This window comes from Ochlerotatus camptorhynchus, unplaced genomic scaffold (genome assembly GCF_037179485.1).
Source record: "Ochlerotatus camptorhynchus isolate MF236.1 unplaced genomic scaffold, CSIRO-AGI_Acam_v1.1 ptg000251l, whole genome shotgun sequence".
Lineage (NCBI taxonomy): Eukaryota > Metazoa > Arthropoda > Insecta > Diptera > Culicidae > Ochlerotatus > Ochlerotatus camptorhynchus.
The window spans coordinates 4,065,628-4,090,258 of record NW_027040741.1 but is presented as its reverse complement, the minus strand read 5'-3'; the positions used below and the strand labels follow the sequence as shown (position 1 = coordinate 4,090,258).

The 24,631-nt window shown below is 38.7% G+C and overlaps 2 protein-coding genes across 2 annotated transcripts in view; one reads left to right on the top strand and one right to left on the bottom strand.

Moving 5' to 3' along the window:
- klg (klingon) overlaps window positions 1-24,631 on the top strand; it is a 468,581-nt gene that overhangs the window by 419,910 nt on the left and 24,040 nt on the right. The window lies entirely within an intron of this gene.
- Window positions 225-24,631, bottom strand: part of LOC135704918 (mucin-2-like) — a 418,648-nt gene continuing 394,241 nt past the window's right edge. The window contains exon 9 of the transcript XR_010517810.1: window positions 225-333. The gene's annotated coding sequence lies outside the window, so the exon portion shown is untranslated. The remainder of the gene's footprint in view (window positions 334-24,631) is intronic.

Genomic DNA, 24,631 nt, shown 5'->3' with positions numbered 1-24,631 from the left:
CATCCGTGTAATTTCAACTTCTATTCAGTTTTCACACTGCCGTACTCTAGCGGAACTATCAACCTTCTTCAGAACTTTTTCTAAATTATCACACGAAAGCTTCATGCTGATATTAGTATAGCATTTACAAAGAACTCTAATGGATAATTGTTCGTGCAGGCGACTACTACTGCCTCTACCCTTTACATAAAGTAACTGCTGTACCTACTCATAGATGTCACCACTTGTCCCCGTATCATTGTCATTGCTTTTGTAGTTTCCTTGTTATGTTACAATAAATAAACGTTTATAGTTCTCATACCTCCGCCATGGCAGGACGGTCAAATAACAGTTCTCGTTTAAATTAATTATCACACAACGTACAAATCGGGTCCTATCCGTGCGCGATCAATAATTTTTTGTGGACACTGTCATAAAGACATTTTAGCATATACAAAAACCTCTTTGTTTGCCACGATGGTGATGATGGATTTTCAGTTTTTTGATTTTGTGGTAGTAATAGTAAAAAAAATAACTTTGAGTAGTCCACAATTTTTTGAGCCTCGTGCGCGGAATACACACACTTAGAAATAACTAATTTTACACGTGACGTAATCCATTTTTGACTTAAAATATTAGACGTAAACAAGCAGGTTATGTAATATTAAGTGCTCCAAAACTGAAAAATTTGTTACTTAACGAAAAATACGTTTGATAAAGCTATATTTCGCGTCTGTTATGTCTCAAATTTATGTCAAAATTGACGCTCGTGTATGTCACCTAAATTAACTTGAAATTTTCTAAGTGTGCAGGTTTAAATGGCTGGAAGCCGTTTGCTTGGATATAGTCCTGGGACAGCGGAAGCTTATACGTGTAAATCCCAGGTCACGTGTAAATTAAAGTATGGTCAAGGATTATATTTGGACTCTTGATAACTGGTTACAACTGTAAATGTTTTTGGTTGATGCCTATAGAATATTTAACAGGGAATTTATATCTGTAATTGTTACCAACTCGATTATTTTTGCAAACCTGGTTAAAATCTTTACATTTACTCGTCCAGCTCAAACTTTTTTAAGGGTAAGAGGTGGGACCATCATCATCATCATCATCATCATCATGAACCGTAAACTTCATGTATGAAGTAACAAAAAACAACACTTTGAACGGGTTTGAATACTGCGTGATCATTTGCCAAATACTCGTGTACAAGCGGTACCCGTAGTATAATTGGTAATGTACCCGTGTACTGAATAGGATTTGTGGATTCAAGTCCCACCGGTTACCGTAGATTTTTTTTTCAAACTTACTCATACACATGTGTCCTTCTGATCATGTGTGCTTTGCTCCTCAGTATCTTCTAACTTTTCCATAAACAATTAATTTAACTCAAAGTCGTTAACCGTACGAAAATCTTAGAACATCGCACAAAAAAAAAATTCCAGATCTTCTAATCTTTCTACTTCCAAAATTTTCTTAAATATGGTTGAAACAATCATCGCTACAAATAATTTTAGCTGCAGGAAAGCTTAGGTAATCAAAAATTAGAAAATACAGCTAATTTTTACTTGTATTAACTGCTGCGAATCTATTTTTTTTTTAATTGTTCAAAGTGCCAGTACCTTCAAATGTTCTCAAATCTCAGACATTTTATTATATATTTTTTTTAAATTTAAAGTTTTGAATTTCATAGGTTTCTCCTAATTTTTAATTGTGAGAAATTCAATTCTAATATTTGCAAGTCTCAGAAGCTTACAGAATCTTGAAATTTTCTTTTTGTATTAAATCTAAATCATGATTTTGTCTGCATGTGAGTAACAGTCTAGGTTGAACACTTTGAATACGATGCCTCCGAAAAACGAGTAACGGCAAATTTGCAATGGCATAGCTTAGCCATTTCTTGATAAATTTCAAAAATTGTGACATCTCTAGAATTCCTAGGATCTGTAGATTATTTTGATTGTAAACATTGAAAATAGAGTCGTCTACTTTTTAAAATGTGAAAAGAGTCGTTACAGGTTTTTTTTTGAAAGCGTGTTTATAGGTTTTGCAGATGGCTTAAGATTTATAATCTATCGTAATGGGCACAACTTCTTCTTCTTCTTCGCATTTCAAGCTTAATGCTTATCGCATTTTAGCTTATTGCGTGCTCTCAACTTAGTGTTCTAGATGCACTTCCACAGTTATTAATTGAGAGCTTTCGATGCCTGTACCATATTTTCATTAGTAAAATAGTGTGGCAAGTCCAATCATACTTCTATGCCCAGGGAAGTCGAGAAATTTTCCAACCCGAAAAATTCCTAGACCGGACCGGGAATCGAACCCAGCCACCTCCAGCATTGGCTTGCTTTGTAGCTGCGCCTTTATTGTCTGAACTAAGGGCAATGGGCACAAATTGTTCATAATTAGTTAGAAACGGTTCTTCGGCAGATCCGGAACATCCTTAAAAGTGGTCAATCCACGAAACTTAGCCTAGAGCTCCGCGATTTTGTTTTAAACATTAGAAACTGTGATATAAGACAGAATTTGTGGTCGTGACATAAACATGGACCTGGATGGCCATTAGACTGATGAAAAATTTGAAATTTCCGCTCCACACTGCTCAAACGGTTCCAAATTGGGTCCTGATTAGCCTCCCAAAATTTGAACTCATTTAGTGAGAAACTGACTTGACACAAATCATTTGAAGTTTATATGGGAATTACTATAAAGAAAGCATAATTTCGGTTCATATCTAATTCAAATTCACCAGTTAACTCTACTTTTAAAAATGATAGTTGAGCTTGTTGAAAATTTTCTCAGCTACAACTTTGTTGCAGACCACTTTTCGATCAAATGTAAGGAACAAAAGTTATTAATGATTCAAGTCACTGATGTCTTATGATTATGTTCAATCAACTGTTCAGCAGGCAACATTGGTGTTTATGGCGCGTAGAATAGAGGACAAAAATCATGGCTACTATGTCACACTGCAGAATACAGTGTTGCCCACAATACAGTTGCTTAATATTGCCATAAGATTACCAATCTCTTAAACAATTAATAACTATTTAATTTGACGTTTAGCTGAAACACAGTTTTCTGCAAAGTTGTAGCTGATAAAAATTACTATAAGAATAGCAATAGACTTTGTTAACAATACAATATGTAAAAAGGCTAGAAGACAATGAACAAAAAAATTTGTTTTCCCATAGTGTTTTCCATATCAACTTCAAATGGTTTGTGCCAAGTCAGTTTCTCACTAATTGAGTTTAAACTTTCGGAGGCTAATCAGGACCTGATTTGAAACCGTTTGAACACTGTGGAGCGAAAATTTCAAATTTTGCATCAGTCTATGCCCAGGGAAGTCAAGAAAATTTCCAACCCCAAAGATTCCCTCGACCGGACCGGGAATCGAACCTACCGCCTCTGGCTTGGTAATACCGTGCCTTTACTAACTAGGCTATGAGGCCCCCAAATCATAGTGTCAAGTGTTTAAAAAAGAACTGCAGAGCTCTAGGATCAGTTTCACAGATTGACAAATTTTATGGATGTTCCGGATCTTCTGGAGGACGGTCCCATGGCCATACGGATCCATGTTTATGTTACAATCAGTTCCAAGAGTTTTCGAAAATAAAACACGTTTTTTTCAAAGCTTCATGGATGATCCACTTTTACATATGTTCCGGATCTTCTGGAGGACGGTCCAATAGCCAACCAGGTTCATGTTGATGTCTCGATCCAAAATTCTTTCATATATCACAGTTCGAAGTGTTCCCGACAAAACTATGGAGCTCTAGAATCAGTATCATGGATGGACCATTTTTACGGATCTTGCGGAGGACGTCCCATAGACCCCAAATTCTAATATCACAGTTCCACGTGTTTTCGAAAAAACCTTGGAACTCTTGGATCAATTTTATGGAGTGACCATTTAACGGATGCTATTGATCTTCCGTGCGACGGTCCCATCTAGTTACATGTTTATGACACGACCCCAAATTCATTCTTATATCAAAGTTTTGTGTAAAAACTGCGGAGCTCAAGGATCAAATTCTTTCTTATATCACTTTCTTATATCAATTTCTTGTATCACAGTTCCGCATGCTGTCGAGAAAACCGTAGAACTCTACGATAAGTTTCGAGGATTGAAAACGGTCTCATGGCCATCAGGGTTCATGTTCATGTTTATGTCACGATCTCAAAATCATGATGATAAGATCTTAGCGTTTTTCAAAAACTGCGGAGCTCTATGATCACTTTTACGGATGTTCCGGATCCTCTGGAAGACGGTCCCATGGCCATCTGGGTTCATGTCCCAAATTCATTCTTATATCACAGTTCCTAAGGTCAACAAAACCACGGAGCTCTAGGATCAGGTTCATGGATTGACCACTATTACGGATGATCTGGATTTTTCGACTGTATTCTGGCTTATAGGAACCATGACTGTATTCTGGCTTATTGTGAACATTTGTGCCCATTAATATAAATTACAGATCTTGCACCAGTTGCAAAACCCTATAAACACACCTCTAAAAAAAACGTGCAACGACTCTTTTCGCTTTTTAAAAAAGTAGACAACTCTATTTTCAATCTTTTTACAATTAAAATAATTTACAGACCCTAGGAACTCTAAAAGTACCACAATTTTTAAAATTCATTAAGAAATGGCTAACTTGCCGTTACACGTTTTTCGAAGGTTTCGTAGTCGGCGTAAAGTTTTTTACCCACCGTATTCGGAGTGTTAAATGATCTTGGAACCAGTCTTGTAAGCGGTCACGGTAGTCGACACATTTTCTGGGATAATTGACTACCTTTGCCTCCGACACTTGCAAAACAAGCTATCATAGTACAGTACCAAACTAAAATGTCATATGACAGGCTCTGTCATACGACACTGTCGCTGAAGACCGTCACGAATGTATGTATTTTAGTTTTTCTCATAATAAGAGCTGCTGATGGTGTGCTTGTGTGAATTCTGAAAATAGCAAGCAATGATGTCCTAGTAATAATGTTTCTGATCAGAAATGGTTTGATTTACACCAAATTGAGGAATTACAACGAAATAACACATGTCATATGATAGCTATTTTGATAATTTTCTTTTAGCTCGAATGTTATTCTACCGCTCGTGTTGTGTGAGAGAGACGACGGTAGAGCATGAGTGTTCGAATACAAACAGACTGTCGTGCACGACAACGAAGCGAGTGTAGTAAAAAACGTCAACTGTTTCAACCCCTGCTTGGAACACTTTACGGGATGTTTCTTCAATTGATTGATTTTTTTCATTCCCTAAGGAGATGTTCAGTCACAGGCTGGTTGATCTCCTATTTTGCGTCAAGTTTCTGATCTTCTGATTATCTTGGAATTATATTCAAAATTCGTCATTAAGTAAGTTTTGCAACGCCAGCGCCATCATGTTTTTAAAGAGGGTTTAAGTCGAATAGGAATATTTACACAAGTTTTTAGAGAAATTTTGGAGCCTCAACGTCTGTTCTCTGTGGCTATCTTATATCGAGCTCTTTTCAATAATTGCAACATGTGAATAATGCAGTACAAGTTTAAAATTGTTCTAGAGCCAAATTGGTTTTGAAGGAAGGTCAAACTACAAATGAATATCTCAGCCACTCTGAACCCTATGAAAATTATGCTTTCCCAATATGGTACATTCTCTCACTATAAACCTGTCATTTCTAGCCTATCTGAACTATTTAATAAATGGAAAACATACTATGGGTTACGCTCCTCCTAAGCGGGCCCTCCGCATCCTATCTCTGTCTTATCTCAAATGCCAATGGTTTGAATGTATCAATATATACTTTGGAAATGACGTTCAATCAAATAAACCCATACCCCACTCACTTGGCCAGGCTTCAGAATCGTCCAGTGGGCAGTGCGCTCTACACTCCAAGTTCCCTTTCTTTCAAATTTACCCAAAATTTTATATTTTACCCCTTTGAGTGTTGATTAATCGCAATGAAACACTGTGACAGAGCACGGACTTGAGGTTACTAGAGTATTATATAATCTAGGTCCTATTTAGGATTATATCTGAAAAATCCAAATTTGGCCAACGCCCACCATAGACTTTTTTAAAACCCGTTCTAGTTTTTTTTCTCTAAAAACATGACATGCTGCTCTTTATTTGTTTCCTATTCAAAAGCACCTTTTACTCATTTCGCAGTACATGGCATTGTTTAAAGTAGTAATAGAATCCCTATTACCCACCTCTCCTACTCAACAGCTCAAACAAATGCGACGCAAACAGCTTTCCATTATCAATAATCAGAACAAAACGGCACTCCAATTTCTGCCAACGTATTTCCCAATTTGCGTAATCACAATGTAACCAAATCTGAATAAATCGCATTGTTGATTTAGTACCAAATCCTGTTTGGCTGTTTGCTCTTTGCCTCTGCCATACAAAGTGAAGCATGGGAAACAAAAACATCCGCGACCCACGTAGAGCACGTCGAGAGTCATGTGTGAGAATGACGACGAATGGCAGTTTCGCACACCGTTTGCTGCGATATTGAATGCATGTGCGGAGTCAAAGGAATTTCACATAGATTTAAACGAATTTTCAATGTTTTCTCCATTATTTAAATTCAATATTTTTCTTCATCGGCTGTTGCGTTCCAGCTGAAACATTACGCCTGCCTCAGCTTAGGTTTTGTCGCTTTTTATTGGCCTGTTTACGTATGGGATGGTACATAATGCTGATTAACCAAAACTGGCGTGAAGCTCTACTACCCGGTATATTCAATAGCAGCGCACCAAATCACGGGAAAGAATGTTTGACCACGCAGCTCATTTCAGAAGTATACTCTCTTCTATGACCGCCGTGAACTTCTTTGTCTTTGTCACGAATCACTCACTGCGATGATCACGCTCGCAATTCACGCCCACAACAATCGGTACCGTGATCGACTTATTGCCACCTTTGGCCACTTTCGGATTTAGAACGAACACTCGAATTTTACTGCACTACGGATGCACGGACTTGTTTAATTGCACGGGATAGAGAACGAGAAATTGCAACCGGTTGCTTGGGTAAATTTTGTACTGATACGGAAATGTCTGGGTGTTTCGCGTACTATAGCTTGTAATGAATTATTGTGGTGACAGTTGGGGATTTTAATTTATTGTGTTGGGCTGAATTTATTCAATTTGGATGGAATTCAAATATGACTTAATACTAAATATTTACACTACAAGCTTGTAATATAAAAAAAAGACTACAGAGTTGTCGATAATGATAATGCAGGAATCAATTCACGTTTATTATATTTTTATTTGAAGTTTTGATGACAAAGAAACATGAATTTTAAAACTGAGCCCATGTTTTTTACAATTCCTCATATTTTTTTCTATTTAAGATTAAATAACAATCTACACTTAAAAATTCCATTGATCCATCCGAATGTATTCATACAATTCTTCATCTTGGCATACCATCCTCGGAGATGGAACAGCAGCAACCTGTTAATGCAAAGCAGTACCTTTCATAACAGTAATCACCTGCCTGTTTGTGATATTCCGTTTGATATTAAATTTAATGGAAATTATATTACCTCCCTTTGGCATCTGTAAAACTTTTCCTGCCACTGTTGTCTTGTCATCGTGTAGACTGACACATTTTGAACACATTCTAGCAACCATGCGTTTCAGTTTTGGAAATTGAGCAGAAAAAACTTTCTCCACAACAAGTTGATATCAGCCCACACTATACTGTTGAGACTTGCTAAGAGCTCGGGTAAACAATATCATTTGCGGCAGATATCAATTCATACTTTTCACTCCGAACGAAAACAACAAAAGTTGATACCAATGTGCGCAAAGTTGCCACAACAGAACCAAGCAGCTTTCCATAATAATTTCGCATTTTTTTAGTGTCATTTTTATGCTTTTCTTTTTTCCCACCGTCGTCGACTTCATCGTCAACGGCATGTCCTCTGTCCGTGGTGTTGTTCTTTGTTGTTGGTCTCTCACCAACAGCAGTGTTGTAAAACAAATAAATGATTTTTTACGAGCTGCCGAAATGATGATGGACGGGCGATTTGTTCGGAAGTGTTCAATTTCCATTCCACCAAACTGCCAAGCTTGCCTCACAGACCCGTGTTGAACTCGGAGCAGCAGCGTGAGAGTTTTTGCAGATGATCGGATGAACTTTTTTGCAACCACCACCAAGAACGGCAGAAACAATATTTCTCGATTGATAACAATGAATCCACTTTTATCCTCGTCGATGGTGGGAGGATTTTTGATGTCAATTTAATGTGCACATAGGTTTCCAAATGATTCTATTCAGATGAAAATACAGGGATGAAAAGGACAACTTTGTCGTTATTTCTACCGGTTTTATATTGCTAGATGGTTGCAAGACTGAAAGATCAATGCTTAGGGCATAGTCTCTGCTAGGATTGGAAAGGTTCAATTACCCAATGTATTGCATTCATGACATTGGCCATCTGAAGTTTGTGTGAAAATCAAATCCTATAGCAGAATGTTTTACAAGTTTCCCCAGGAACTTCCGAGCAATTTCTACAGTTGAAGAACACTTCATATTTCCATATGATTATCTCTGATGCAAAATAAAGTTGAGTACGTGTACAATTAACATTATTGCACCAATAACATGCCTTTATGAGTCATCACAGTTCGAAAAAGTAGTGTAAATTTCTGTTCAGTATGATGCACATAAATGGAGCCTCACATATCATATAAGTTTACATTATATATCGTGTAAAGTTCTGAGACAATTCATGCAATGACATTCCACTGTGTTCTTCCAACCAGAACGGTTGATAGTTTTGCGCTCCGGAAATTTGCGAAGTGTTTTACCACTCGGTTGATTAGATTTCGACAGTTTTTTCCCCCTGGAGGGGTTTTTTTTCTAGTAGTGTCATTAGTGCGCATATCAGGAAGAAGGAAACTTTCTCTAGTGATCGACACTTTAAAGAATCCAGTGAAATTAGTGAATCGCGGCCATTTCCGCGTCATCGGTGCGTGGTGTCGACAATACCGTCGTAAGTGAGTGCCATTGTCATCTTTAACGTCTGCATCGCTCATCCGCTCTCGTGTGTGTGATCGACTACACCACGAAGCTCGTCACCGAACGCGCATACAAGGTTACCCCCGCTGCTCATTACCGTGCTTCCTGCCACGCTTCCCACAGTCCCGTGGCTCGCCGTTCAGCTGTGTGCTGTTTGCTGCCTGGTCGCCAGAATATTATTGCTGCTAGATAAGTTTTTGTGTTTTATTTCTCTCTCCTCTCTCCTCAGTTAAATATTCATTTTGTGCTTCTATTATAAGTATCTGTTTTGTGTATTGTGCTTGTTTCGGGTTCAAGTCGCGTGGTAGAGCGTTCTCGCTCCCACTAATACGGAAATATGGACGCGATGTCAGATGACATCGCGGACATTTTGTCGGACGACGGCTCCCCTTCGCCTCTCGATGGGTGGTTCGTCGTCTCAGACGCAAACCCTCCACCGAAATCGTGCCTACCCGAGTGACTCGGTTGGCCCATGGGTTGTCTATTTTCAGTCCAAAAACAAACCCTTGAATGTTGTTCAGATATCTGATGATCTGACAAAGCGATTCTCTGCCGTGACCGAAATAACGAAGGTTAGGCACAACAAACTTCGTGTGACCGTCGCTGACCTGAAACAGGCCAATGAAATTGCTGTTTCCCAGTTTTTCACACTGGAATATAGGGTGTACATTCCAGCCTCTGATGTGGAGATCGAAGGCGTGGTCACTGAGGCGAGCCTGAACCCCGAGATACTGGAGAAGCAAGCGGTTGGCCGATTCAAGAACCCCTTGCTTCCTCCGGTAAAGATACTGGCCGTTCATAGAATGAAGTCAGTATCGCTCAGCGAGGGTTAAAAGAGTTTTACCCCCACAGACTCGTTTCGGGTGACCTTTTCTGGATCTGCCCTTCCTCAATACATCGAGCTGGGAAAACTTCGTCTTCCTGTGCGGTTATTTTGTACCTCGGGTCATGAACTGCCAGAATTGTAAGCGGTTGGGACATACGGCCTCCCACTGCGGCAACAAGGCACGCTGCTCCACATGCGGGGAGAAGCATGAGGATGGCGCCTGCGCAGCTACTGCACCAAAATGCGTGTACTGCAACGGAACTCCTCCTCATGCTCTCTCGTCGTGCCCGGCGTACAAACAGCTCGGGGACAAAATGAAACGCTCCCTTAAAGAACGTTCCAGGTGGTCTTTTGTAGAAATGCTCAAGACAGCCACGCCATCGACCAATGACAAAAATCCCTTTTCTCTTTTGTCAGATGACGAGACTGACTCTGACTTGGCTGAGGAGGGAACTTCTTTCAGTTTTCCGGAAGGTTCTGCACGGAAACGAAAGCGCATCCGTTCGCGGATTGTTGCAAATAAAGAACCCCAAATCAGCTTGCCCAAATCAAGGAGTGGTGGAAAAAAGGAGACTTCTACTCCTCCTGAATTCCGCAGAACTGATTATACCCAGGATTTTCCACCTCTTCCGGGGACATCCAAAACCCCTGATGCCCCAATTTTAAGAACAGAAACCCCTTCTTCATCTGGGCTGTTCTCATTTGATGACATTGTGGACGGTATTCTCAAATACCTCAACATTTCTGATCCTCTGAAAAGCATTGTCCTCACATTGCTTCCCACTGTGAAATCCTTCTTGAAGCAATTGACTTCAAAATGGCCCCTTCTTGCAGCTATCATCTCCTTCGATGGATAATTTTCCAAACGAGGTCGGGGATTTGATCACTGTTCTACAGTGGAATTGTCGAAGTCTTATTCCGAAATTAGATTCATTCAAGTATTTAGTCCATAACAATAATTGCGATGCATTTGCCCTCTGTGAAACATGGCCCTCTTCAGTAATTGATCTCCCTTTTTACGATTTTAACATTATTCGATTGGATCGTGAGGATTCACGTGGAGGAGGGGTACTTTTGGGGATCAAAAAGTGCCATTCCTTCTATAGAGTGAATCTTCCCGAATTCCTCGGTATTGAAGTTGTCGCTTGTCAGGCTACCATTAAAGGTAAGAGCCTTTGTATTGCTTCTGTATATATTGCTCCTAGAGTCTCTGTTAATCGCAAACAACTTTTCGACATATGTGCGATACTTCCCGCTCCATGGTTGATCATGGGAGATTTTAACTCCCACGCACAGTGGTACAGAATGCAGATTTAGCTGGAATGATATGTTTTGAGCCTGAAATTGAAACTTTAGACTAAATTTCTCTTGTACAAAGTTGTTCCTTGTAGTTAGGCCCTCATTTTTATGACAATGAATTCTAGGGTGGTGCCTATTATCATTAAAATCAAAAATCTAACTTTTTTGTTTAAATAAATTAAGGTATACATTCTTCGGCAAAGTTATAGCTGAGCTAATTTCAAGCAACTTTGTTGAAAATAACTTTTTTGTATCTCTTAAATTGTAAATCGGCTGGGGGGAGCTGTACGATGATAACCGTTCTACTTTGATTTATGATCTCTGCGACAACTTCAACATGACAATCCTTAACAATGGAGAAGTAACACGTTTGGCTGGTCCATCCTCGAATGGCAGCAGATTAGACCTCACCTTTTGCTCCAATTCACTATCGTTGGATTGCACTTGGCATGTAATCCAGGATCCGCACGGTAGTGATCATCTGCCGATCAAAATTTCGATTGCCAGTGGGTTCAACTCGTCAGAATCCGTTAACGTCGCGTATGATCTAACCCGTAACATCGATTGGACTAAGTTCCAATCCGCGATAGACGATACAGTATCGTCAGTGGAAGAGCTTCCGCCGTTGGAGGAATATAATTTCCTCTCTAATCTCATCGTCGACAGCGCACTTCAAGCTCAAACACGACCGGTGCCGCGATCGTCTATTCGTAAGAAAACACCATCGCTCTGGTGGGATCAACAATGCACGGAGGTTTACCGTAAAAAGTCCGACGCGTTTAAACTTTTTCGGAAACGCGGAACACGCGAGCATTTCGACGCATACACATCTCTTGAACGCGAACTCAAGAGCCTCATCAAGGCCAAAAAACGGGGTTACTGGCGGCAGTTTGTAGACGGATTGTCGCGCGAAACGTCTATGAATACGCTTTGGAGTACGGCGCGAAGAATGCGTAACCGGTCTACTAACAACGAAAGCGAGGAATGCTCGGATCAATGGATTCTTAAATTCGCGCGAAAAGTGTGTCCGGATTCCGTGCCGTCGCAGTTGACTCCTCGCGAAATCGCGAATTCGGTAGACGAAATCAGTCAGCCTTTTTCAATGGTGGAACTTTCACTCGCTCTTCTTTCGTGTGGCAATTCTGCCCCGGGATCTGATAGAATCAAGTTCAACTTGCTGAAAAACCTCCCAGACGTCGCTAAGAGGCGCATGTTGAACTTGTACAATCAGTTCTTGGAGCTCAATATTGTTCCCGACGATTGGAGACAAGTGAGGGTGATAGCCATTAAAAAGCCTGATAAACCCGCGTCGGATCACAATTCGTATCGGCCCATCGCGATGCTGTCGTGTATTCGGAAATTGATGGAGAAAATGATCCTCTTTCGCCTCGACAAATGGGTTGAGACGAACCACCTTCTTTCAGATACTCAATTTGGTTTCCGTAGGGGTAAGGGAACGAACGACTGTCTCGCGTTGCTTTCCTCGAAAATTCAGTTAGCTTTGGCTAAGAAAGAGCAAATGGCTTCTGTGTTCTTGGATATCAAGGGGGCTTTTGATTCAGTATTCGTTGAAGTTCTTTCAGAGAAACTCCACGCTTGTGGATTGTCTCCATTAATGAATATTTTTTTGTACAATTTGCTGTCAGAAAAAGATATGAGCTTTTCTCATGGAAACTCTACAGCTTTTCGATTTAGCTACATGGGTCTCTCCCAAGGCTCATGTTTAAGCCCCCTTTTGTACAATTTCTACGTTAGAGAAATTGACAATTGTCTTAATGACAATTGCATGTTGAGACAACTTGCAAATGATGGCGTAGTGTCTATCACAGGGCCAAAAGAAGTTGACCTGCAAGGACCCTTACAGGATACCTTGGACAATTTGTCTACTTGGGCTATTCAGCTAGGTATCGAATTCTCCACGTCTACTTGGGCTATTCAGCTAGGTATCGAATTCTCCACGGACAAAACTGAGTTGGTCGTTTTTTCTAGGAAGCATAGCCCAGCACAACCGAAGCTTCAACTTTTGGGTAAACCGATCACTCATTCCATGTCTTTTAAATATCTCGGGGTCTGGTTCGATTCCAAATGCACCTTGAGTATCTGAGACGAAAATGCCAACTAAGGATCAATTTCCTTCGATCAATTACCGGAACGTGGTGGGGAGCCCATCCACAAGATCTTCTGACGTTGTACCGGACAACGATTTTATCGGTTCTAGAATATGGTAGTTTTTGTTTCCAGTCGGCAGCTAAAACGCACATCATCAAGCTGGAACGGATCCAGTATCGTTGTCTTCGTATCGCGTTAGGATGCATGCACTTGACTCATACTATGAGTCTAGAAGTGCTGGCGGGCATGTTGCCACTATCCGTCCGTTTTTCAGAGTAATCTCTGAGGCTCCTCACCCGTTGCGAAGTAATGAACCCACTGGTGATCGAAAACTTTGAGAAGCTTCTGGAGCTAAATCCTCAAACATGTTTTATGACTTTGTACTACCTATATTTAACACAGGATGTCAGCCCTTCAAGAAATATTCCCAATCGTGTAGTCTTCTCCGATTTCGGCAATTCAGTGAATTTTGATTTATCTATGACGCAGGAAATCCGCGGAATTCCAGAGCATCAGCGTCATTATACGCTGCAAAGTTTGGCCATGTTGATTCCTCAAGAACGTTTTTCACAGATGGATCTCTAATAGAGGAGTCCGCTGGTTTTGGTGTATTTAATGAATTTCATAGCGCCTCTCGAAAACTTGAAGCTCCTTGTTCTGTGTATGTGGCTGAACTGGCAGCAATTCACTACACTTTGGAAACTATTGCTTCACTTCTTCCGCACCACTACTTTATTTTTACGGATAGTCTCAGTTCTGTCGAGGCTATCCGTTCCATTAGGCCGGTAAAGCACTTTTCGTATTTTCTCTTGAAAATACGAGAACTGCTTAGTGCTTTATCCGTGCGCTCTTTCATCATCACCTTCGCGTGGGTCCCTTCGCATTGCTCAATTTTGGGCAATGAGAAGGCGGATTCACTTGCGAAGGTGGGCGCTATGGAAGGCGACATTTATGATCGACAAATCGCCTATAGTGAATTTTTCTCTATTTATCGTCAGCAGTCGCTCGTTAGCTGGCAACATCAATGGAGTGAAGGGAGCTTGGGACGATGGCTACATTCAATTATCCCTAAGGAGTCGAAGTTTGCATGGTTCAAAGGGTTGGACTTGGGTCGAGACTTCATACGCGTGATGTCTCGTCTCACGTCCAATCACTATTGTCTAAACGCTCACTTGTTCCGTGTGGGGTTGGGAGACAGCAATCTCTGTGAATGTGGACAAGGTTACCAGGACGCCGATCACATCCTTTGGTCTTGTGCGGAGTATCGTGGAGTCAGATCACATTTTTATGATTCCCTTCGGGCTCGAGGTAGACAACCTAATGTTCCAGTTCGGGATATTTTGGCTAGACGCGATCTGGAGTTTATGAAACTCATATATGTTTACTTTAAGGATATTAACCTTAGATTGTAAGTTTGATTAACCTTGTGTTTAGTTTGTATTTTGTACGTGTGGTTTTTTTTTCAATGTTTGTTTTCAAGATTAATAGAAATAATTTCATGCTTTAGGATTAATAAAATAGTAGTATCGTAAACCACATTTCAAATCTCCTTCTTCCCTTTTCCCATCCAAAAAATTGTAAATCTCCACTAACCTTGAGACAACCGCGAGTACTCGGTCCAGTTCCTTTAACTTTAAATTTAAGACAGTAATAATGTATAACGCAAAGGATAACTCGGCTCTGTAAAGTTTATTCGATTGAGCCTGTACAAATAAAGTAATTATAAGAAAAAAAAATCATGCAATGTAGCAAATACTGTATACAAAAGCCCATTGTTGTAAACAACATTGTTTACAAGTTGCTCGGTTGCGTGAAATGAAATACAAGTTTACGTGAATAAATGTTTACATCCCTATTAAAATTCAGAATTTTTATTTGTGTAGGTGGAACAATTAATTCGAAGTAATGAAACGGAGGGGCAAAAGATCAATTCAGCAGTGTATCGAAAGTTCATAATTAATAATCTTAGGGGGGTCCCAAACTTTTCGTCTGCAAAAATCTGTATTTGTGGCATCGCTACTCAGAACTTGGCGAAATCCCCTCGCAAAAAGTGGTTTTCCATAATACATACAGTTGGACTGTCGTTTTTATGAGCTTGTGTTAAATTATGCCCCATTTATACTTACAAGGGTATGGGACACGGCTCGATCTTCTGCACTTCCCACTTTAGGCAATTCAAGCTTCCTGATGACTTATTAAAAGTCTGATGCTCCTAAAAACATTTTCAAGAGAAACGAAATCCTGACTTTGTATAAAATTATCCCTCCGCTATTGCATGTTTCATGCTAGCAAAGTAAGTACAAATATTTAAAAAAAAATCATCATGGAATGAACTTTCCCCTACATCTGGTAGAAAACATCACCCATGTTTGTTATTTTTTTTTTTTTTGGTGAAAGTCTCGCTCTAAAAGCCTTTCAAACATGTTTTGAAAAATTTAGTTTTAAATTCATCTTGAGGCACGATCAATAATAAACTCAAAATTCAAATATATTTATTCATTTTGTTTCATTATTACAATGTTTACTTACATAAGCGCTGCCCAACGTGCGGCCCGCGGGCCGGACGTGGTCTCTGGATCTCAGCAATGATATTATTCTAGCTCAATTTCATTAATCATTATGAATTTTAGCCCAGAATTAATGAGAAATTAACAAAATGCATCTTGAAACATGTGTATCGATCAAAGATACAGCCAATGAATTTAGAAAGGTTGGTCAGGCCTGACTTACGTACTATGCATTATTTGTATTCTGTTTCAGCTTAAGTTTTATTTGCTGCTTGGACATGGTTAAAAACATGACTAAGGCGATGTCTTAACATTGATGTATTGTGCCTAAGACTGAAATTTGTAGGGACATTTCTCATTGGCATCACTGATCTCGCTATGTCGCTTATGTCTCTGATGTCATCGGAAGTTATTAGTCCGACTAGCGCTTCAGTTTGATGCTGGCGTCACTATATATTAAACTTTCAATTTGTATCAATTATATGATATTAAAAAAAAACACAATCCTATGTGCGAAACAAAAAGTGTTAATCCGCTTCACTTATTGCTCGGGTCAATGCAAAGCTCCCGGCAACATTTCTCCAAACAACTTAAATCTTTTAACCCTTCTTCCATCCATTGTTCACCCCGTAGCGCTGTCAATGGATGGATGAAGCGAACCTTCCTCAGTGGATTTAGAATGCTACTAGACGGCATGAATCGAACAGCAGTACTGAGTCGATGGAAAGATTTCAGGGTAAAGAGGGCTGACCAGAAATGTTTTCAGTGTTGAGTGTGTTTTGAGCTTCTGGAATTGATTTGGATATTCTATTTGTTCATTCCAAATCCGTTTGCTGTTAGGATTGGTCAGCAAAAAGCAGCGAGGATTTTGAGCTGCTTACCGCAGACCTCAGTCGGGTCGGAAAAGTTGGACGAGTTTAGCACAGTAGGGTGGTGAAAAATGCAAATGTCACAAAAAAGCGACAAGCAAATATTTTACAATGCGCTGCTGAGACTGGCTCTGGGGAGGATCGTTTTTTGCAATGGAGCCAGGCAAAAGAAGTATTACTCTTACCAGAAAAAGGATAGAACAGTTTCGAGTTAGGATTAATTGATGTAAAGGATTAGAGGTGACGATAAAAGTGACTAGTGGAGCCGGCTGGCAGTTGGAGGAAATGGGTCAGCTGAAGAAATACAATGTAAAGCGATTATTCCGTTGCGGTTTTTGGAGGTAGTGCAATCCCTGACTTGAAGACGGTACCGATGAAAGTTCGTGTAATTGCGCATGCCTGGGGGCACCTTCTGTAGAACCAAGTAGGATTATCCTTTTGGTTTGAAACCAACACGATTCTTTACATGAAATGTGATAAAGGTGAATTCTACTATGTGTCGTTGTATTAGGATCAATTTCCAAAGGTTTTTCTATTATGAAGGATGATTATGGGGTTTAATAGTGCATATGTTTAATTAGAAGCTGTTGTTTCTTTGAAAAGCAAACAGTGCGTCAAACTGACATCAATATCGAATGCAATCACAGTCACCTTCCATGAACTTTTCACTAACTAAAATTATAAGGGGGTTCTTACTCACTTCTCTGCTACCATGTCTGCAAAGTGTCAAAAATTTGGCGCTTATAATCACTCCACCACGTAACGATTTTGGTTGTATGATGGTTATGTAGACCATGGTTTAGACTTGTAGGATGCTTTGAACCTTAGAACTAGAAAACTTGAAATGTTACTTGGGCAGCTATATAACAATAATTTCGCTAAACAAAAAAATCATTGAATCTCAAATATGAAACTTTTTGGATTTTTTTATGGATTCGAAGAAATACGTTTTCAATCATTGAAGAATCCTTTTCAAAGATACAAACAAGTGGGATAAGCCCAACGTAGTGGTTAGCATCCATGCCATTCACACTAAAGGTCAAAAGTCAATGCTAGTTATGACAATATTAAGTATAAATTGAGTAGAACCAATTGGCCATCGATTTTGTGAAATCAAGTAAATATCTATTGTGCAATAGATGTTGTTTTTCTTTATAAAATTTGATTGAAAATAACATAATAGGTTTTTTTAGCTGAAGACGACGTAGTTATTGCTCCAAAAATGCGTTTTGGTTCAATAAGCAAATCATTCATTTGAAAAATCGGAAACAAAAGGCTCTCAAAAAATATATATAAAACACAAGAATCAGTATTGGAATTGGAAAAGTATCTGAATATGTGTAGCCAGCTAAATTTTGCTTTTTCTTCTGCACTGAGCATAACATACAAACTGAAAATGAAATAAAATTGTGCCCAATAAACTTCTTCAATGACGTTAAAACTAAAATTAATTCGTGCAAATTTCCATCCAAAATTTCTTTGAACTAAAAATTTGGCAATAATTCAGAAGATATTTGTAATCTTTTTGCCACATTTTTTTTTCCAAAAGACGTGCTCCAATCTCTCGGATAATGATCGTGATTTCGAATATTTTTCGTACTTTCCTGACTTTTTGAGCAATGTAGGTGTTAGTCACATTTATTTTCATTTATATTTTGACAGGTCTAAGAGATGTGGATGCCACTAAAGGCACTGGAACAGATGGAATTACGCCAGCTTTTATTACAAATTTATCAACAGAACTCACAACCCCTTTATAATGGCTGTTCCATATGTCACTTGTCTCCGGTACATTCTTCCAGGAATGGAAAAAAAATCGCGTATGATGCTCACTGGCATAAATCCGGTAAAAAATTTGATATCCGAAATTATCGTAGTGCATTCCTAAACTTTTCGAATCAATAATAAACAAAAATATCTTCAGCCAAATAAAACATGAAATACAAAAGCACAACATGGCTTTTTTAAAGGTCGTTCAACCACAACAAAACTTTTGGAATTTGTTGATTACTCATTGACCGCAATAGACAAAGGAAACCAAATAGAAGCTCTTTACGATTCAGCGGGATAAAAGTCTAATCCAATTCAAGTCACGTCAGGACTTCTCCAGGGCTCGCCCTTGGGACCTTTTCTTTTCATTTTGTACGTCAACGATATCGCTCTTATTTTGAAAAATCTCAGAGTGCTTATTTATGCTCATGACACGAAACTATTTTTAGAGAAAAGAAATGATGATGATATGAATGCGGTTCATGTTTTTTATACGTGGTGTTGTGAAAGTTTGATGGAACTAAATGATAAAAAATGGTCTATTATTACGTATAGCAGAAATCTAATCAATATAGATTTAGAGAAATTTAGGAGTTATTCTAGATTCTACATTAACAATTCAAAGAGCAGGCTATATACTTAATTTTATTAAGCGTTTTGGTTTCAACTTTAAAGATCCTTACACAATTAAAACACTTTATGTTGCCTATGTGAGGCCAATATTAGGTTACCTTATATGAAGAACGAATAAATTCAATCCAAAAGCAGTTTTTATTATATGCACTATGAAAATTGGGATAAACAGTATTTCCTCTGCCATCTGGCTTGTTTATCAACATTCTGGCATTAAAAGAGCATCGGGATTATGCTATGGTCTCTTCCGTGAACAATATCGCTTCGCAACGCATTGACTCAGCTTATTTATTATCAAGACTTAATGTTTATGTACCGTCTCGTCAATTGCGTAATCGACATTTGTTCGCACTAGCTATGCAAAATATACACCGGTAAGTCATATGATGTCTGTTTATAATCTTCGCTGTGAAATTATAGACCTACATATGCCACTGCTAAAATAAAATCAAAAATCCAAGCATTGCAAAATCATAGAATAAAAGTTATAATGCTATTATGTAGTCTACGAAATAAATTTACGAATAAACAAATAAACAAATAAATAAATAAACAAATAAATAAATAAATTTGTTTAAATCTCATCGCGGAAGAAGTTTGTCAAAGCCTAGTTAGTGTGGCATGTATATCAGTTTCCAGTTCTTGTTGTAACTGTCAACTCCAAACTGGAGCACACTTTTAAAATATAAAATTACAGAGCAACAATCAGTTGCTACATTTCACAATAATAATTATGATGCATTTGCTCTTTGTGAAACTTGGCTCTCTTCAGATATAGATCTTACTTTTTATGATTTTAACATTATTCGACTGGATCGTGAGGATTCGTGTGGAGAAGGGATACTTTTGGGATCAAAAAGTGCCACTCCTTCTATAAAGTGAATCTTCTACAATTTCCAGGTATTGAAGTTGTCTCATGTCAGGTTATTTTTTAAAGTAAGAGCCTTTGTATTGCTTCTGTTTATATTCCTCCTAAAGCCGTTGTTAATCGAACACAACTTTCAGATACCTGTTCGGTACTACCTGCTCCAAGGTTGATTACTGGAGATTTTAATTCCCACGGTACAGGCTGGGGGGAACTGTATGATGACAACCGTTCCACTTTGATATATGACCTCTGTGACAGTTTCAATATGACAATTATTAACAATGAAGAAGTAACACGTTTGGCTGGCCCATCCTCGAATGGAAGTAGTTTAGACCTCACACTTTGATCTAATTCATTCTCGACCCCCAGGCATCACTTGCCGATCAATGTTTCAGTTGCCAGTAGGTTCAATCCGTAGGAAGCCGTTAACGTCGCGTACGATCTTACCCGTAATATCGATTGGGCAAAGTTCAAGACTGTGATAGATGAAGCACTAACGTCGGTAGAAGGGCTTCTACCGTTGGAGGAATATAACTTCCTCTCGAATCTGATCTTGGACAGCGCGCTTTAAGCTCAAATTTGGACCAGCAATGCACTGAGGTTTATCGTAAAAAGTCCGACGCGTTTAAGCTTTTCCGGAAACGTGGAACACCCGTACATTTCGAAGCAATGTGCAGGAAGGCAACTTCCACATTTGATTAGGATATCGCACCCATTCAACACACATGGGCCGGGACCAACGGCTTTGCTTCCCTTCCGAAGGATGACGTGACCAGAGATTGTTATGCCTCAGAAAAATCCCACCAACCTCGGCTAGGATTGAACCCAGACATATTGGGGTGAGAAAGGAGTCACGCTTACCACTACATCACCGGAGCTGGCTAATAAAAATTAATTGATGCTTCATTTATATTAAAAGTTTGATTGCTGTATGTTAAAATGAGTTATTTGAAGCACTCCCGCAGCAATTGTGGGCAAAAATTGACAAAACCACAGCTAAATAGAATATCTCGGCTGACAAACGGTTTCAGTCAACATGTTATACATATTTTTGAAGCAAAAACTCTGCTGAATCGATTGGTGGTGGTCTATTGTCGGAGACATTGGCTTGCAGAGATAGAGGGCTGCAAAGAAAAAAATCTGAATTTTAACAGTGATGTAAACATCCATGCTTGCAAAAATTCATGCATGTAATTTTTCTTTTCATGTAAACTAGCAACTTGCAAGAAATGTTGCTTACAAAGATGGATGGTTGCATACAATGTTTAGAATATTCAATTAATTGTCACATAAATTTACACGACCTATAATGCAAACTTGAATGATTTATGTCGCTCCATTTATGTGCATCATAATAACGGAAATTTACACTACTTTTTCGAACTGTGTGGGGTCAACCAGAGTTCCTGGTAAAATAGGGAATGCCATATTACTACAATTTGATAGTACTAAGTATATATGGTGTAACGACAGCATAGGCTTCCTCAGTAAACCTCTACTGGTCAACGAAGGATCTGGAACGACCGATAAAGTGGCCACATTATTAAAATTGTCCTGGAACTTTGCGATCTTTTCTAACATGATCGGAATCACGAGGTCAATGCGTATTTAATGTCGATATTTTGGGGTAAAGTGCCCAAGTAACCCAAAGTTCCGCTTCAACGATTAAAATAACTTTGAAGCTCCGTAAAGTTCAAATAAAGTTCCGACAGAACTCTCAAGTTTCATAAACTTCATATAAAGTTCCGACAGAACTTTCAAGCCACATGCAATCCACACAAGTCTTTATTAGTATCAAAATTTAATGTACGTGAATATGAAATGATCAGTGGCCCGAATAAATTTCCCGAATATAATTCTTATATTGATGCAGTGCATCAACATTCTATCCAAACATAAAAAATAAATAAAGAGTAATTTCCTGGATTCGAACCCGTGTATTCGGCAATTTAAAATTCATCAAGGTGTTGTGTTTCGTATTCAAGTCAGTCCTTTGGAGGCGAACCACACACTTAGAAAAAATGATGTAAATTTAGGTGCTCTGAGACTGACACATACGAGCGTCAATTTTGACATAAAATTGAGTCATAATAGACGTACATAATAAACGTACTTCCGAACTTTTCAGTCTTGGAGTACTTAATTTAACATGACATGTTTGTTTACGTCTCATCCTTTATGTCAAAGATGGATTCCGTCACGTGTAAGATTAGGTATTTCTAAGTGTGCAGCCCAAGGCTGAAAGCCTCCCTAATAAAGATAAATAAATTAATTAATTATTCAAGTCAGTCAACTGGCACTAAAAACTACAACAGTAGGCGGGACAACAGCTTACTACAATATTTCTCAGATGACGTAGCGGTTCGTGCTGGGGCTTTCACGCAGAAGGACTGGTTTTAATTCTTCAAACAGCTCTGATTCTACTACAATTGCTGATAATTCAATACACATTAATACCTGCCTTTAGAAATTAGGAACCTGGAGTAGAGGACAATTGCATTTTTACACCAAAACATGCAGTGCGACAGCTCATTCTTCATGGCTTTTCATGAATAGGCATTCATTAAACTTCAAATGGATCAGTGACCACATTGGCAGCTCTCGGAATCACGGGATACCCCCGGGGAGCCTGTAGTAGGGGGCAATTGCGTTTTTACTCAAAAACATGGGGTATTCAGGTTCCCCCTGGGGCATACTGGATGTTCCGAAAGTGGCCAATGTGGTCAATGATGCATTTAAAGTTTATCGAAAGTCTATTGACGAGAAACCATGAAGAAAGAGCTGTCGCACTGCATGTTTTGAGTTATTAAATGATCTGCCCGCATTCAGAACCCTCCACCAGCACCGATTCCAGGGAAACGGCCATACCTCGGTTGATTATAGGCCGATTTTAGTTCTTGGCATATGATTCGCTTTAGAAATGGTTCTTCTTTCGTTGTTTTAAACTAAATATATATATATATATATATATTTAACCAGCATCATATATAAAATTTCATCGCACGGCATGTTTTGAGTGATTAAATTATCTGCCCGCATTCAGAACCCTCCACCAAAACCGACTCCAGGGAAATTGCCATATCTCGGTTAATTATAGGCCGATTTTAGTTCTTGGTATATGATACGCTTAAGAAATAGTTCTTCTTTTTTTGTGTTTACTGAAAATATATATATTTAACCAGCATAATATATAAAATTTCACCAAAAATTTAGCAAGTTAGACAAGCCCTCCGGAAACCCGGAATATCTCCGATATCCGGTGACCAGGATTATTTTTGTGGCTACACCGTAAGACAATATTAGTTTTTCAGTCAAATGCTCTTTCAAGATTTAAAATCGGATCATATTTAACGAAGCTACAATACTCCAAAGTTGACCAAAAAATTGCCTATCCTAGTTATTTTGAGTAACCCCTGTAGAATTGGTGTAGAGTACAAAAACCTTTTTTAATTTATTTTCTAGAAGTTCCGTTTAAGTTCCGCCAGAAGCTGCATAGAATGTTCTTCAATTATAACACCGGAACTTTCAAGTTCTTATAACGACTTAAAAATGAGGCTGCTTAGAATTCTAAAGACCATCATCAACCAAGCTGCTTAAGCCACAAATAGCCTTTTATCAGAACTTTTGGTGACATGGGTGGCCATATCCTGGTTCTTCAGATCAGTTTCAATCAGGCTATGTTGCAGAAAGAGTTTGTCATGACAATCTTCGCAAGTGTGTTGTCTAGATTGTTGCTCTCAGTGTTTTGCTACCCTTTCAGTGGCAATAAAGTAATTGAACAGTTTATTATAGGTTGTGCGACTGGTATCCCAACAGACAATTTTAGCAGCCAAAATTGACTGTATATGTTTGTTGATTTCTGATTATTTATGGATTTTCAGTCTTGGGCAATCCAAACGGTCAGAAAGCCGTAATCTTATAGAAAATTTATTGAAAAGTGACAAAATTAATGGATTCAGTTCTATAACTGTCACGTGAAGTGACTATGACAATAGAACCCAGGATGATTTACATTTTCTTCGCTTCCTATACCTATTATCTTTCCAAACTTGCTTGGTGAATAAAATTACCATTAAATCGAATACATCATATCGAAAAGACTGCCAAAATTGCAATAACAGAGATCCAGTAGCGCTCCGCTTGAGTGAAGGTGGATGCAACACATAAAAAACTAAACAAATACGCAATCCTCTCTATTGAGGAATCATTGCTATCAAATTTGTTCGGAGCATTTACCTTCGAGCGGCAGATGATGCGATTGTACCTGTCTTATAGTATTCGTATGAGAGTTGTCAATCTTATCCATATGTTGTTTTCGATCAAATACAGCACACCGTTTGAAAAAAAATCATGTAAATTTCTGTGATACATGGCGCACACGTTATTAACCCTAAATATAGCTTAAAGTTACACGATATTTCATGTAAATTTAAGTGAAATTTTGCATAATCCAGCAGTGTTGCATACAAGTACATAAACAATTTCGTTGTTAATGTTGACTATAGCTTAAAATTAACCGAGGAGATATATTACGCGATAGTTAAAATTCAAAACTTTTATCTATGTATCAACCGAAAGCAATGTATTACATCCTAAATGCATTACAAAATAAGAATAGATAGATAAATTTTGACAAAAATTAAATATATTTGTCCTGCCATTATAGAATAGTGTATCGCGTACCCCTTGGCGTCAGACGTATCCTAGGTTACAAAACGCTGTTCTATATAAATT